The sequence below is a fragment of the Chenopodium quinoa genome, unplaced genomic scaffold (genome assembly GCF_001683475.1).
Source record: "Chenopodium quinoa cultivar QQ74 unplaced genomic scaffold, ASM168347v1, whole genome shotgun sequence".
Classification (NCBI taxonomy): Eukaryota; Viridiplantae; Streptophyta; class Magnoliopsida; order Caryophyllales; family Amaranthaceae; genus Chenopodium; species Chenopodium quinoa.
In genome coordinates this window covers 5,480,037-5,495,596 of record NW_018744301.1, presented here as the reverse complement: position 1 = coordinate 5,495,596, position 15,560 = coordinate 5,480,037, and the positions used below count along the sequence as shown (strand labels likewise).

General features: G+C 34.7%; 2 long non-coding RNA genes across 3 annotated transcripts; both read left to right on the top strand.

Moving 5' to 3' along the window:
* The first annotated feature begins 327 nt into the window (after positions 1-327).
* Positions 328-3,886, top strand: LOC110695540. Of its 2 annotated transcripts, XR_002506109.1 has the most exons (4): positions 334-693; positions 1,159-1,356; positions 2,075-2,494; positions 3,433-3,886. It is a non-coding gene; the product is annotated as an uncharacterized LOC110695540 (long non-coding RNA). The 2 variants fall into 2 exon arrangements; XR_002506108.1 differs by having other exon boundaries at positions 328-693; positions 1,159-2,494.
* An 8,579-nt stretch (positions 3,887-12,465) lies between these two features.
* LOC110695599 lies at positions 12,466-14,228 on the top strand. The gene is made up of 2 exons (XR_002506124.1): positions 12,466-12,878; positions 13,914-14,228. It is a non-coding gene; the product is annotated as an uncharacterized LOC110695599 (long non-coding RNA).
* Positions 14,229-15,560: the final 1,332 nt, after the last annotated feature.

The window sequence follows — 15,560 nt, the reverse complement described above, 5'->3', positions numbered from 1 at the left end:
GAGCCCGCAAAAGCATCATTGGAGATGAACTATATGAATTAGGGCTTCAACTCAAAACTTTGAGCAGTGACAGGTGGTCTTACAATACTGGAGAGAAATCCGGTTTTTGTATCTGGAATACCATACTCCAAAAGAGATTTTGTTCCTAGGTCGATCATGTTTCTTACACTAGTAGAAAAATATAAAAGGGCACCGAGAAATTGGCACCGGTTCTTCAAAACCGGTGGGAAAAAAACAAGGCAGAATTTAGTTTATGATTTAGCACTGGTTCAAAATAAACCAGTGCCAAATACCTTAAGGCCACAAAGAAAACTCGGCCGTTTTTTCCCCTTCCCCTATTCATTCTCTTAATCTCTTTCCCTTTCTTTTTTTTATTTTCACTCTCTCTCCTCATATGTCGCTCCTCCTCTCTCTCTCCTTTACCAAACCCTGAAGCTCCATTGAAGCTCCGTCCACAAGATTAGATCTGCAAGCTCCATTGAAGCTCCGTCGATCTGCAAGCTCCATTGAAGCTCCGTCTCTTCTTCTCCCTCGAACTCCCTTCTCTCTCCATTGAAGCGTAGAACCAAGCACAATGGCGGTGGTCGGTGGTCGGTGGTCAGTGGTCAGTGGTCAGTATAACCAAGCACAATGACGGTGGTCGGTGATGGTGACGGTCGAGTCTGATTTCTAGGGTTCAGATTGGTGTTCGTGGTATGCGCTTCTTTAAACTTTCCCATTTAAATTCCAAATTTAGGGTTCTTTTGCATAATTTCCAGTTCAGATCTTAGATTTTGTTTGATTTATAGTGTTTTGATTTAATTCCTAATTCAGATCTTAGACTTCGTTTGATTTATAGTGTTTGATTTTGTTTAATTGCATGTGTTTTCTGTTTTAATCGAAAATTTAGGGTTTTAATGAACAAAGTTATATTGGGGTTTTGATTATGATCTTGCTCATCTATTTCGAAATTAGGCAATCTGATGATAAGAGGTGAGGTAGTCTATGTGTTTTGTTATACTGGATTTTGTGAACTTGTATTAAGAAACTTTGTGAATTACCTCGCCAAAAGCGGTTTTCAATGTCCTGATGTTCCGTAGGTGTTTTTTTTTTTCTCAAAAGTTTTAATTATAATTGCTAAATTTTGATCTTCTGGATGATGTTCCTGGCTTCTGCTAGTCCTACAGGATCTCCTTGCATCCAAGATAACAGTCTTTGATCCTGCACAGAAATAGCTTCACTGACGGCATGATAAAAGGCCGCGATAGCACTTTGCTCTTTGCCTGTGGCTTCCAGGTTCAGCCTTCAACTATAGGCAACGCAGAAACATGTTTGCTTCTCATGGCCTCTCTGAAGTTGACTTGATTGCTTTATCAGGTTCACTCTGCTCCTTACAATCATCATAATTTTACATCACTGTCTTACAAAGTTGTAGATGTAAATATTATTCCCCTTATTTCTTATGGAAACTAATTAGCTTTATCAAGTACAACTCTATAAATTATAAGACTTCATTAAAAAGTTACAGTAATTTCATTTCATTCCTCTTATTATTTTATACTTCTATAGTAGCTGACATGTTTATACAGTTACTAATGTTACAGTTCAAAATCATGTAATACTTATTCTTTTTAGTAATGTTGTTTTATTCTATAGGTATTAAACCACTTATACTATGTGTCATTTGGTGATTTATCTTTGAGTTTTGTTTATATTTTAAAACCATCTGTCATAGATGTATCAAATCTGTTGGTTTAGGTTGAGTTTAGTTCTAATTAGTACAGTTTGGATATATTCAGTTGGTTACGAGTAATTTGATTTACTTGTAGGTATGTTGGGTTATACCGTCAATTAGTTTGATATAATGAACAAATGAATGTTCTATTCGTGTTAGTGTATTCTGTTTGGATCAAATCAAGTCATGTAATTTCTGGAACAAATTGGATTTAGGTCGGGTAACTAGGATTTTTTCCTCCACCCCCTCGCCCTCCCCACTCCGATCTTCATGATCATTGTCATATTGTCCCCATTCCATCTTCTCTTATGGAGTCTAATGTAAATTGGCTTATGTTTTTTTTTCCCTAATGTTATAAAGGAACACATACAATGGGGTTCTCACAGTGCAGCCAGTTCTCCAAGAGAATGTACAACTACAATAGTCAAAACAGCATTGATCCTACACTTAATCAAGGATATGCAAAGCAACTCCAGAAAGCTTGCCCAAGAGATGCTTATCCGGGAACCTTCTATAAGGGAAAGGTCTTCTTAAGAAATAAGGGGAAATTACTAATTTAGGCAGGATTGTAGCCATTTGTAGGGTGATAAATAGTTAGTATTAGTGAATTATCTGGAGAAAAAAAATTGACAAATATGGTTTATCATAATCTACTACATTTGTTTGGTTAATTTGTCAATTTCTTTTGCATCCTCAAGGTTTCTAGAGATTGATTCTGGAGCATGGTCTGGGATTGAAGAGACTGCCAGCGCTTCACATTCTACTCATCATGTTGGAGCGGTCATTCTCTTTCTCTTTCTCCTGTTCTTTTTATATTATTCATATTCATATTATATGGAATTATGGATTACATATTCTAATATTCTGTTTTTATTCCTTTTTTTTTTCAAAGAGTCTTCGACATTTGAATGCATGATTATTTCATTAATAACACATTACTCATTGTTAGTGATTCTTTGTAAGGCTAATTTAATATTTAGGGTCTCTATAACATGTTAGAAATTATGTTCACCTTTTTTTTTTATAGAATGCTTTCAACTCTAATTTAATAATTTAATCTTAACATCTAATACCAAATATTCAATTGACCTTAACGTTTGAGGGATATGGATTCATTGATTAAGGTTTTTAGGTAGCATAATTTGAGTTGGAAACAACCCTTTTTTTATAACAACTTGGTAATATGGATATGACTATATGAGCTTGATATTTATATCATTTTCTATTTTGTTTTTATTTTTTTGTCTTTTTTGAATTTAATCATCTGTGTTTCTTAGCTTTGAATGAAAATTACAGCTTCATTTAGTATTAATGCATGCCTTTTACTTTATAATCTCTGGTGCTTCTTAATTCTTGTGAATGTGTTAATGCATTTCAAATATAAAAATGACCGCTGTATATTCTTAGCAAGGAGAAAGTTTGTGGTACGAGTAATAATATGCTATGAATTTTGTATCTAATTGTGAGTCAATCTATTTATTTAACACCTGGAACTGCTCTGTTATGAAGCCTGCCACTTCAAGTAGTCTTAGATTTTAACATGTGATACTTGTGAGAAGTAGGCGCTCACGTGCTGTTGACCCGGCTATAGCGAGTCTGTAGAGTCATACACTTGTGTTTATGTCGTCTTGCTAGCTTTAGCTGTTAATTTTATTGGCTTGTACCTACTGCCCTAATTAAATTACTAATTAAATGATCATTGGCTGCTTTTAAAACAGGATGAGGAATTTTATCAGTTCTTTTGCAACACCAAACAACTTCAATCTAGCATTTGTTGAGGCTGTTCGGGTGATTGTGGACCGACACACAAGTCTTGAAAAAGGGATACCTTATGTCTTGTTCAAAACAAGGGTATGCCTTATTCTCTGTCTGTGCAACCACTGCAGCGGCTGCTGCAGCTGCTGCCACGCAAGGCGGCTGCCTTACATCACAAGGCTGATGCTGCATGCTTCCATGCTCCTGCTGATGTTCTGGTCTACGCTGATGCTGCTACTACGCTCTACGCCACTGCTGCTAATCTGCTCTACGCTACTGTTGTAATATTATTACAATCAGTCTGTTTACAATGTAAAACTATGTTTTGTTTTTTTTTTTTTTTTTTGAATTAAAATTGTAATGTTACAGCTTTATTTTTCAATGAAGTTATAAGTTATATATATGTATGTGTTTATATATCAATTTAAGTAAAAAAAATGCAAAAAAAAATAAAAAAAATAAAATAATTTTTTTTTTGGGGCATTAAGGGCACCGGTTCTGAACCGAACCGGTGCCAAAAGCTCTCACTTTTTGGTATCCCTCACATTAACACCGGTTCAAAACCGGTACTAGAGGGGGGTTTTTAACCGGTGCCCTTTTATATTTTTCTACTAGTGTTATAGTTAAATGTCTCCTTCTACCTCTTCGTCTTCTTGCAGTAGCTTCGATCTCTGAATCAAAAGGTGTTAAATCATCTAAGTCTGAACTTTGAGTTTGCATGCAACAAAGAAACTAAAACGGGAAATCAAAGACACAAGGAACAATAGCCGAAGCAACAAAATATATGATTAGTAAAACGAATCACAAATAACTAGAATGAAACCGTTAGTCCCCGGCAACGGCGCCTAAATATTATAGGCGTGTCGCATACATAACAAAAATAAACCTAACTAGATCACTTCTATGTAGACGGGCAAGCGAGGGTCGGATCCCAAGGTACTATGGTTCAACTAATCAAATAGACTCAAGCAATTACTAAACAAGTAACCAAATAAAATGAGTGAGAATCAATAACTAAAGAACTAATTAAAACGATTAAATCTAAACAATATGACAATTCAATGCTAAAAACATCCAAGATCAAGTTTCACCACGAATACAATTAATGCAATAGTCGTTCTACCCCTAACACATAATTCAATTGATTAAAGAGGAAAAGTAATCCATGAATAATACCAATGGTCTCTCCCGAGTTATTAATGGCTTCTCTAATAACAATCAAGCCTAATTCCGTGGAATCATGTAAATTAAAGACCTTAAGCACATTACTCTAACTTCCTAATCATCCATTCAACTAGTCCTGTGATGAACTTCAAACCCTTAATTGATTTTTTCAAATCCGTCAAAACCCAATTCCCGTTGCGATTAAAACAAAGGATTATTAACAGTACCAATTATACCTAATCTAGTATTGGCATAAGCATAATAAATTAAGCATATCAATTACAATTATTATTAGAGAATTTAAAGAAGTAATTCATGCATCAATTACATTCGAGATCCGCTAGATCTGGGAATAAGGAAACTACTCACACTAATGAAAGCAAAAACAATAATCAATGAAGAAAACTTGATTAATAAGTAAAAGCAAAATAAGAAATAAAGATGAATACCAAATACTTAAATGAAGAAAAGTACCAATTGTTGATGAATAAAGTTCAAAACTTGAAAGTGCAATTTTAATCTAGATCTAGAGAGAATATTAGGGTTCTATTGAGAGTTTAAAAGCTAGAAAAATAATAACTAAGTATGTTTTAGAAGGGCTTTACAAAGGGTATTTATATCCTTTAATTAAGAAAACCCCAAAAAATAGGAAAACACGGTCTTCGACACTCTGCTCGGCCTGACCGGGCAAGGGTGCTCAGTCGGGCGCGACAGAAAAACACGCCCAAATGCTTCTTCAAGTAGCCTCCTCGTGTAGTACGTCGTCTTCTCGGGCTGCCCAAGCAATGCTGCCCGGTCCGGGCGGACAGAAATTGAACTCTTCATACTTTCTCATTCTTGACTTCTCTTATTTCCTTCTTCGCCCCGGTTGCTATGGCAATGTTGCCCTCCAGGGCGGACACGGGTAAGATTCTCCTCCATCTTGATAAGCTCTTATGGCTATCCAAAACTAGTCCAAATCATCCGAAAAATCTTCGTGTGCCTACAAAATCAATTAAATAGACCAAGCCACACTAGAGAAGAGAATATCAGCGAGAAGTAGCTCCGTAGAGCTTAAAAACCATACAAAAATAGCTATAAAATCAGGGTAAAATATGGTATAGAACGTGTACATCAAGGGGAAGAAAAAAATGTAAGGTGATAGCTAAACTGAAACCTTATGAGAAGCTACAGATTGAGTTCTTTAACAATCGAGCAGTGGGAAAGAATCACAAAGTATTTGCAAGACATTTGGGAATTATAATACGAAATACTAACATATGTCCAGTGAGAGTGCACAAATGGAATGATATTGGAGAAAGAGAAAAGGAACACATGTGGGCAGCAGTTACAGTAATCGTATTAATTGTTCTAACATTTTCATGAGTTTTCTTTGCACTTTTAATCCCCTGCTTCAGTAACTTTATAAGCTCTTTTCGCTTTTCTAAATTATTCTCTTTTATTTTTTAACTTAATAATATTCATGTAAAATAATTGTAGGTTATTCAATGTTTACAAGTGATGATGTTATATCTATTTTTGTAGGATGTATTTGCTAATGAAAATATGGAAACTTACAAAGATCATATTCTCGAGCATATGAAGGAGCTATGGCAAAAATGGAGGTCAGATTTATTATGGTATAATGTCACTAAGAAGAAAATCATCTTAGCAGCTACATACAAGGGTAAGCCACCTAATGGGCTTGACATGAATGAGTGGAAATGGCTTATCAAGGAGATATATATGAAGGATGATTTTAGGGTGACTTGAAACAACTAGAAATTGCTTTCTACTTCCATTTAATTAGTATTTTTAAATGAAGAGATATTTATTGATAAAAAATTCCAGAAAAGAAGTGCAAGAAACACTGAAAATAGGGGCTACTATGCTAAAGAGTTAATGCCTCGAACTCGAAGTAAGCCATTTAGACAAGTCATATGGGATGGTTTGGTGAGAATTATTGTTTATATTACTTGATTATATTATAGCTTTGATAAGTTATATATTAATCAAATTAATGACAAAATAATGATTTTCTTTCTTAAAAAGGGGGCAAATAAGGAAAATCAGCCAACTTTAGTTGATGTGTTCTATTCGACCCGAAAGAAAGGCACTGAACTTCCAAATGTCGAGACCACACAAAAATTGGTATGTCCATTAATTGCTTATTGTTATTACGCAGTGTAAACAAGTAAAATTTTTTTGATGTTTTGTTTTAGAATGAAATTCGAGAAACAATGGAAAAAGATCCATCTCTTTCCCACGCTGAGGTAACTTTGCTTGTACTATTTTTTTTTTTTATCATTGTGTTATAATTTTCAATTTCAATCAATGGCGTAATCATTTTTTTTGCTAGAGACTTCTTTTATATAAATAACTGATACTGCATGAATGATATAAACCTTTTTTTTTTCCTTCAACACATCAAAAAATGTAGAGAGTTAAGACAATATTTATCTTAAACCTTGACTCTTCTAATGTACTTGGTAGTGTATACCCCTTAATTACCTTGTTTTTGTAATGTTTGGATTAGAAACTTGCTTCTTTGTTTCTTTTTAATCTAGAGGGCGAGGAGGGGGAAGGCATGTGTGGGCTAGCAGCAGCATTAGGGGAGTTTGGAGGGCTGGCTGTGCGCTGCTGCTGGTCTGTGTGGCCTTGCAGACCAGTCTGCAGGCTGTCTGCGGTGTGCGGTTGTGTGCCGCGGCCTGCTTGTGGGCTTTTGGGCTGGGCTAGGTGGTCTGGCAGGCTACTCCGCAGGCTGCCTGCGGTGTGCAACTGTGTGTTGCGGCCTGCCTGCAGTGTAGGCTGTTTTGCACGGTTAGTGGCCAAAAAATGATTTAAAATGGGGGATGGGTCATCGACACTAAGAAAATCAAAATCGGTGGCACGGAAGTGACTAATATTTCGATATGGAAGAGTGTTTTCATCGAATGTTACATTTCTAGAGATGATGATTTTATTAGTGGTAATATCTAAACAACGATAACCCTTATGAATCACGATGTAACTCATAAAACCCAAGATGGAAATCTATGTATATTAATAGGAATATATTTTTGATGTAAGTCATAACTAATTGTGTAGCATATAATATGATAAGTACATAAATTTTTGTTCTCTTAACATATATTTTCATATTAATGTATATTTTAAGCTTTTAATGATTATAAAATCTATATCACATGTGCAGGTAGCACAAAAGGTATTTAAATCCAAGTCTCGAGATCGAGTAATAGGCTATGGAGGAGGAATAAAGCTCACAACCAAGTAGAGAAGAACTTCAAGTTGAATTGAATGCCTCTAAAAAACAAACCAAGTTCTTATAAACCGCGTTGAGCAAGTACAAGAGGAAAACAATGAATTAAAAGGTCGCATTGGATCAGTTGAGTCTAGAATGAAATTATTTTAAGGAAATGTTAGTGACACAGCTTAATGTCACTATACCTTCACAAGATGGATTAGCTTAATCTGGCACATGTTGAGTAGTTGCAATATATCATTGAAGATCTAGGATCTCCAATAATGTTTTTAATTTTATTTTTATTTTTGTTTCAAGTTTAAGATAACAAAATTCTTTTTAGATATTCCTTGTTTAAAACATACTATTTTTTCTTGTTATATTTGATGGTATTTGGTTTAAAATACATTAAATCTAATTTAATATTATGTTATGAATATTTTGGTTGCATTTTCCTGTTTTGGTACAATTATGTTTATTGTGTTTTTTTCCTTATTACCATAATAAGTATCTAGCAGATGAGAACAGGTGGGATAAAGCAAAAAATATTTGAATAATTTAATACGATTTATATTAACGACGAAATATTTTGTTGTTATTGGATATTAATTCAAAATTTCGTTACCATTAGAAAAAAATTTAACTATAAAATTGTTGGTCGTTAGTTTGTAATAGTTCGACGCTATTAAATCTAAAATTAACGACAAAAATTCATATTGTCGTAATTAAGTAACGACAAACTAATAATTTTGTCGTATAAATTTAACGACGAACGTCGTCGTTAAAACAATAACGTCGGAACCTATTACGACAAAAGCACGACGAAATAACTATTGTCGTCAAAGATTTTAATGACGATTATTGAGCCTTGCTACGACAAATATTTTCGTCGTAAAAAACCCTTTTTCTACTAGTGAAACTCACTGTAAAATTTAATTAATTTAAATTAATCATGAGATTTTGACAAAATAAAAGGGAGTTGGAAATGTGAACACAAAGTTCGATATAAAAATTATATATTCCAATATTAAGATAAATGAAATTTCTATCACAAGATTTAAACTTTATGATTCCAATCAACTTCATACATGATTAAATAAATAGTTCAACAAAAATTCATGGAATTCAGTAACTCAAAGTTTCAATAACTTAAAACAATTAAATATTGAATCTTTAGTACTTAGAAGCAACAAAGAACAAACTTTTCACAGTTAATGCAATTAATTTGCAATTATGTGAAGAATAGAAAAACCAAACTTTCAAGCACCAATTACTACGAAGTAACCATGCTTAAAGAGGTTTAAAATTGCATATAAATTAAGGAAAAAACCAAATACAAAACCACCCTATATATGAAATAAAATTTCAAGGTTAGAAAGACTAAAAATTTTACGTCAAAATAGAAAATCCCTCGAAAAGTGCATTTCTGGTCGTTTTTTTTAGGCTAAAAACACTAGTTTGAAATGGTAAAACCGTTTCCAGAATGCCTTTTCTAGCAAAAATTCACTATTTTTTTGAAGAAATCTGGGTTCGAGCTAAAATCAAGTTTAATACGGGTTTAAAATTAATAAAACTGAGCTACTAATCTAATTGGCAATATAAACAAGAAAAATTAAGCCATAAAAACACCTTGCAAAAGATGATTATAAAAATAAATTAGCATGGCTTTGATACCACTGTTGGGTTTCGGTGAGTCCGACCCATCGCGGAAAGAAACTCGATCCAAAATTAAACTCACAATAATTATATCCATAAAGCATATTTAATAAATACACAAGACTAAGTAAGAGATTCATACCTTTGTAGCGTGCTTTGCTCACTTAATTGAGCTCTTACTTCTAAAACTCTTAGCCCCGCTCACACGAAGACCTCCAACAAAGTCCACCCACAACGCGAGCACTGAAATTGGTCTATTGCTTGGGAGTTAGCCAAGCCTGACCTAAACCCGAGTAATTAATTGTGTTCAAAGGTTTTCACCATGGCGATTCCTTTTTCAACACTTACAGAAGTGCTTTTCCCAATACCCCAAGTAGGGTATTTATAGGGAAATGCAAGATTGAGAAAAGCTCACCCATCAATGTGGGAAATTTAATTTTTCTATTTTATTTTAAATCAAAAATAAATTTAATAATCAAGCTACTTATTTATCAACAAGTGGAAAGCTCACATGAGAGGTTAGGTGAGGACCATTTGTAGAAGGGGGGACTAAACTTGCTCCCCACTCCCTCTCCTAAAACCGGCCAACACACACCCTTACCCTCCAATTAATTTCTATTACGTAGCAGCCCCACACTTGGGCACCAAGGCACCCAAGGTGGCCAGCCACGACTTCTACTACCTCTCTCGTCCAGAAGGCCTAACACCATGCGTGCGGGTTGCTGCTAGCAAGCCGCACACCATGTGCGGGCTGCTAGCTTTTCCATGTCCCTAGCACTCGGCTCTCCGATACAAGGGGTATTTTAGTCATTATGTTGATTTATTAGTAATTTTCTCATCTTTTCTTTCATCATTTTTGACTGCACTTCCGACGCTCAGTTTTGACGCTCCAAGCTCGAATTTCCGACGTCTAAATATTAATTACTCGAGCGACTCATTAATCTTCCGAATTAATTCGTCGCTTCGGTTCGTTAGTTGCTTGGGTGTGACCTTAAGGGATCAGTCAAGATTACGCATAATATTAATTATACATTAATATTGCTGATCGGAAGCGGCCTCCACCAAAGCATTCCAATCACTTAACCTCACTGAATAATTAGCTTTCTAATAATTTCTAACCCTTTATCTAAATAATACACTTGTTCGAAGGACACCATTCCTTTCATTCCGTAAGCTAATGAAACGCCTCAATGAAAGCTTCATTAAAGCTAAAGACAACATCCCTTTGAGTAATTCGGTCAAAGGTTTGGTGATTGATGAAAAATCTTTAACGAATCTCCGGTAAAAACCGGCTTGCCCAAGGAAAGCTCTTACTCCTGTGATGGAAGTAGGAGGGGGCAACTTTGTAATCACTGAAACTTTGGCTGGAACAACTTCAATGCCATTCTTTGAAACTTTACGGCCAAGGAAAATACCCTCCTCAACTATAAAGTGGAATTATTCCCAATTCCAAACCAAACTCGTCCCTTGAAACATTTTCAAAACATTTTCAGGATTGTAAAGACAAACGTCAAAAGACAAGCCACCAACATTAAAATCATCCATGAATATTTCAATCTCTATTTCAAGCATTTCGAAGAAACACAGAAGTCATGCATCGTTGGAAAGTTGAAGGAGCATTGGAAAAACCGAATGGCATCTTTTGGTATGCAAATGTTCCATATGGACATGTGAAAGTAGTTTTCTCATGGTCACTTGGATGGATAGGGATTTGGAAAAATTTTGAGTACCCATCTACGAAACAAAAGAAAGCATGTGAGAAAATCTTTCCATGATTTGGTCCATGAATGGGAGAGGAAAATGGTCCCTCTTTATATTTTTGTTTAATCTCCTATAGTCAATACACATCCTCCACCCAATCACCGTTCGGGTGGAGATTTACTCTCCTCCTTCATTTTTGATGATGGTCATCCCACCCTTTTTTGGAACTACATGAAATGAGCTAACCCACACTCTATCGGAGACAGCATAAATCATGTCCACTTCACGTAGTTTTAAAAATCTTTCTTGACAACCTCTAGGAGGTTAGGGTTCAACCTCTTGGAGGTTAGGGTTCAACCTCCTTTGAGGTTCAATAGAGGTGGATTGAGCATCTTCAAGTTGAATACAAAGAATGCACAAAGAAGGAGTAATACCCTTGATATGATCAATGCTTTACCTTATCACATCTTTATATTTTCTCAAAACATCAAGCAAATTTTCAAAATTAAGTTCATTAGGGGTAACATTTACAATAATATGGTATTTTCCCTCAGCATCAAGATATGCATATATCAAAGAAGGGGAAATGGGCTTGATTTTAACCTTGGGAGGATGCTTAAAACTCTCCTCAAATGTCTCCTATTTATGCTCAAGCTCGATCTCCTCTTGTTGCTCAACCTTTTCCTCCTTTGAGGTTTCTTCCATATCCATGACAAACTCTCGTGCCTCTTAAGAGTGGAACTCTTCCTTGCATGTAAGAGCTTCAATCATTGGATCTTGAGGCTTCATCATTACCCTTCCCAAGCGATCTAACTCCTCATTCACTACATAAACTCGATAGCATTTCTCAACCATGGGGGTCTTGAGTAAATTGGAGAACTCAAAGACAATCTTTTCATCGGCCACCTCACATGTAATAGTATTGTTCTGGCAATTAATGATCGCCCCCAAGGTTTTAAGAGCTTCACGACCCAAGATCAAAGGAGTATCAACTTTGTTCTCCATATCCATCACTACAAAATCACATGGCATATATATACCCAACTTGAATAGGAACATCCTTAAGTTAACCACAAGGAAGTTTGACCAAGCGGTCCGCTAGTTGAATTGTATTTATTGTGGGAATTATTTCAATATTGAATATTTATGCAATGGAGAGGGGAATTAACACTACTACAAAAATGCCCAAGAGACCATTTATTACTAATAACGGGTCTCTAACTTCATTTGTTGGATGGGTGAAAACTTTCGAGAGACCTGTTATTTAAGATGACGGGTCTCTTGCATTTTTTTTTCAAAAAATAATTTTTTAAAATTAAACTAGAGACCGCTTATTCAATTAACTGGTCTTTTATTTTTGCTAGAGAGATCGGTTAACATTAAAGGCGGGTCTCTTGTTTTCGAGCTTTCCACTTACACGTACGCCCCACTCATCACTTTTTCTCTTTTTATCTCTTCTCTCCTCCTCACTCTTACCTAGTCTGCTCCATTCCCTTCTTATCTCTTTTTCTCTCTACTCCTTAAAACCCTAACCATCTCCTTGGAGCCAAATAGCAATGATTCAGATCGAGCATCCATAAACAAATAAAAGGAAAGAGGAATGGCGAAAGAAAGTGAACAAAATTACGGAAGTTAATCTCTTCGATTTCTTGAATATATGCTCGATCGGTGAGAAATTTCCCCCTTTTTAGATTTCTTTTTTTTATATTCTTTTTTTTTGCTCTTAGATGTGGCGCAAAAAATAGGGGTTTTCCCTTTCAATTGCTTGTTAATTTTGGTTAGATCTTTGAATTTTAACCCCAAAAAACTATAAGATAACAAGAAAATTCAAGTTTATTAGATCTGGTGTAAAAAATTTAATTTGATTTGTGAGTTACCAAGTACAATAGGTTGTTCGATATTTGTGATAATCTTGATTTGCATGTATGTTTTGTGGTATGGAATTTTAGATCGGTGCAAAATACTAACACATTCTTATAAAAAAGAAATGTTATTTGTGTTATATGGAATTGCAGATCTTTTCTATTATAATACTTTTTGTTTTTTAATGTTTGATGATGAGTATGTTGTTTTAATGTTCAAAGTTTTACATGATGAGTAGGTTGTTCACTATTGTTATTTTTTTTTTCTCCTACTTTTTCTTTTATAATTAGTAATTATTTTTATGTTTTGATTTAAGCTTTTAGATCAGTTTGTGTCAAATTGTAAATCAATTTTGATGCTTATATATTACTCCTAATTTTTTTTATTATGATACTTCCACCCAGATTCAGTGAGTTGATCTGATAAATACTCCCTCTTTTGCCTATTTGATTTTTATTCTTCAATTTTTATTTTTGTGTTTTTATTCTGATTTCGAAAAAATAGTTTTCATTTTCATTTTCTATTATGATTTTTGTTTTAGAACTTACAGGTTTAAACTTGTTTCTTTTTTTTTTTTGGTTTCTTTTTTGCTATTTTATTTCGATTGTAAATTTTTTATATTATTTGTGGTTATACAAAATGGAAAATTTTTGAATTTTTATTTTGGATATTTTTTTTTTCTGTTTTTGCTTTTTAATTTCATTATTTATCTGTACATTGTCAGTATTATGAATTCAATTTTATTTAACTTCGTATAGGTTTTATTTAGTGTAAATCTTTAATTTTTGTTGCTTGTGTTTAGTGGAAATTTAACCTTGTTATTGTTTGCTCTTATTATAGATCATCTATGAGCTAATGTTTAATGGAGACATGATTTGAAGATGACGAGGATGCTAACAGATGATGATGAAGATAAATATTCCAATGAAACAAGCTAGTGGAAGATAGTTCATTTTTAGTGTTAATTTTCTTTATATATGATTACAGATTAATAGATTATAGTACCTAGATAAATTATCTAATACATGCTATAAATTACGAAGTATCTAATATGTAAATACTTCGTATGCATTATGTGCTACAGATTAATAGAGTAGTACCTTAGATTGTTTTTTTTTCCGAGCGAAATATGAAATTGTATATTTTTTTTCATAATTTTTTTTTTAAAAAAATAGAATGTAGCAAGAGACCGCCTATTTAACATAACTGGTCTCTCTTAAAATCATAAAAGAGACTACTTTTGTAAGTTCACGGGTCTCAATTTTTAAAACGAGAGACCGCTTTTCTAACAAAAAGGGACTTTTATGCATCTACAATTTTAATATTTCAGCCACCCAAAGAGACTGCTTTTCTAAGATAACAGGTCTCAAGTTTTGAAACTTTAGACCGCCTCTAAAGAAGCAGTCTCTTAGCCAAAGACACCGCTTAGCTAGAGACCACCGCTAAGGCAGTCTCTTTGCTAATTTGGACGGGTCTCTTTGGCTAATTTAGTAGGCTTAAGCTAACACTCACTCCTAAATCCGCCAAGGCACCCCTAGGTTCCATGTTACCGATCTTAATCGGTAAAATAAAGCATCCCGAGTGCTTCTCTTTCTTTGGCATCTTGTGTAGGACGAGTGCACTTACTTGATGAGGGCATGTAATGAGTTCATCATTGAGCTTCCTATTGATGGTTAAGATGTCTTTTAGAAATTTGGAGTAAGAAGGCATTTAAGTAACAATCTCGATAAAAGGGAGACTTATGTGTAAGTTCTTCATTACATTAAGGAATTTTACGAATTTATCATTCAACTTTCTCTCCATAAGACATCCGGGAAAAGGAACCGGCTTATCTAGATTTCTAGTCTCACTAGGACTTGAAGTTGTCTTCTCATCATTAAGCTTCTTCTTTTCCACTTTCTCTTCTTTGCCAACAACCTTGTCTTCCTCAACTCACTTTTGCACCCTTACACCTTCTTCTTCACCCTTCTTTCCCTTAATATCTCACTCTTTAGGCCCTTTATAGTATGTGCCCGATCTCAATGTGATTGCCTTGCAAGAATCGAGTTTTATGTTGTGAGAGGGGTTAGGTTGTGATTGCCCGGGTAAGAAGGTGAGTTGAAAGGTACTTTCTCGGCCAATTGAGCTAATTGTGAATCAACCATCTTGTTATGAGCTTTGACCTCTTGTCTTTGCTGATTTACGACTTTGAGTTGTTTAAGAATTTAGGTTCGTGTGAAATCAGATTGAGATGCTTGATCTTGACTCCTTTGAGACCCTTGATTTTGGTTGTTGTATTGGTTGTGGTTGTTGTGTTTCTTGGGTAGTTACCCCTTGGGTTTTGGTTTTGAGGTGGAGGTGAGTTTTGATATTGAGGGTTAGAATTGTATGATGGTTAAGCTTGTTTCCCCCCTTATTGAGATTTAGGTGCAAATCCGGGTGGTGGTTGTCTCCAAGCTACTCCTCCACCACTTCCCTATATTCATCTTGCCATGTGTTATAAGCCGC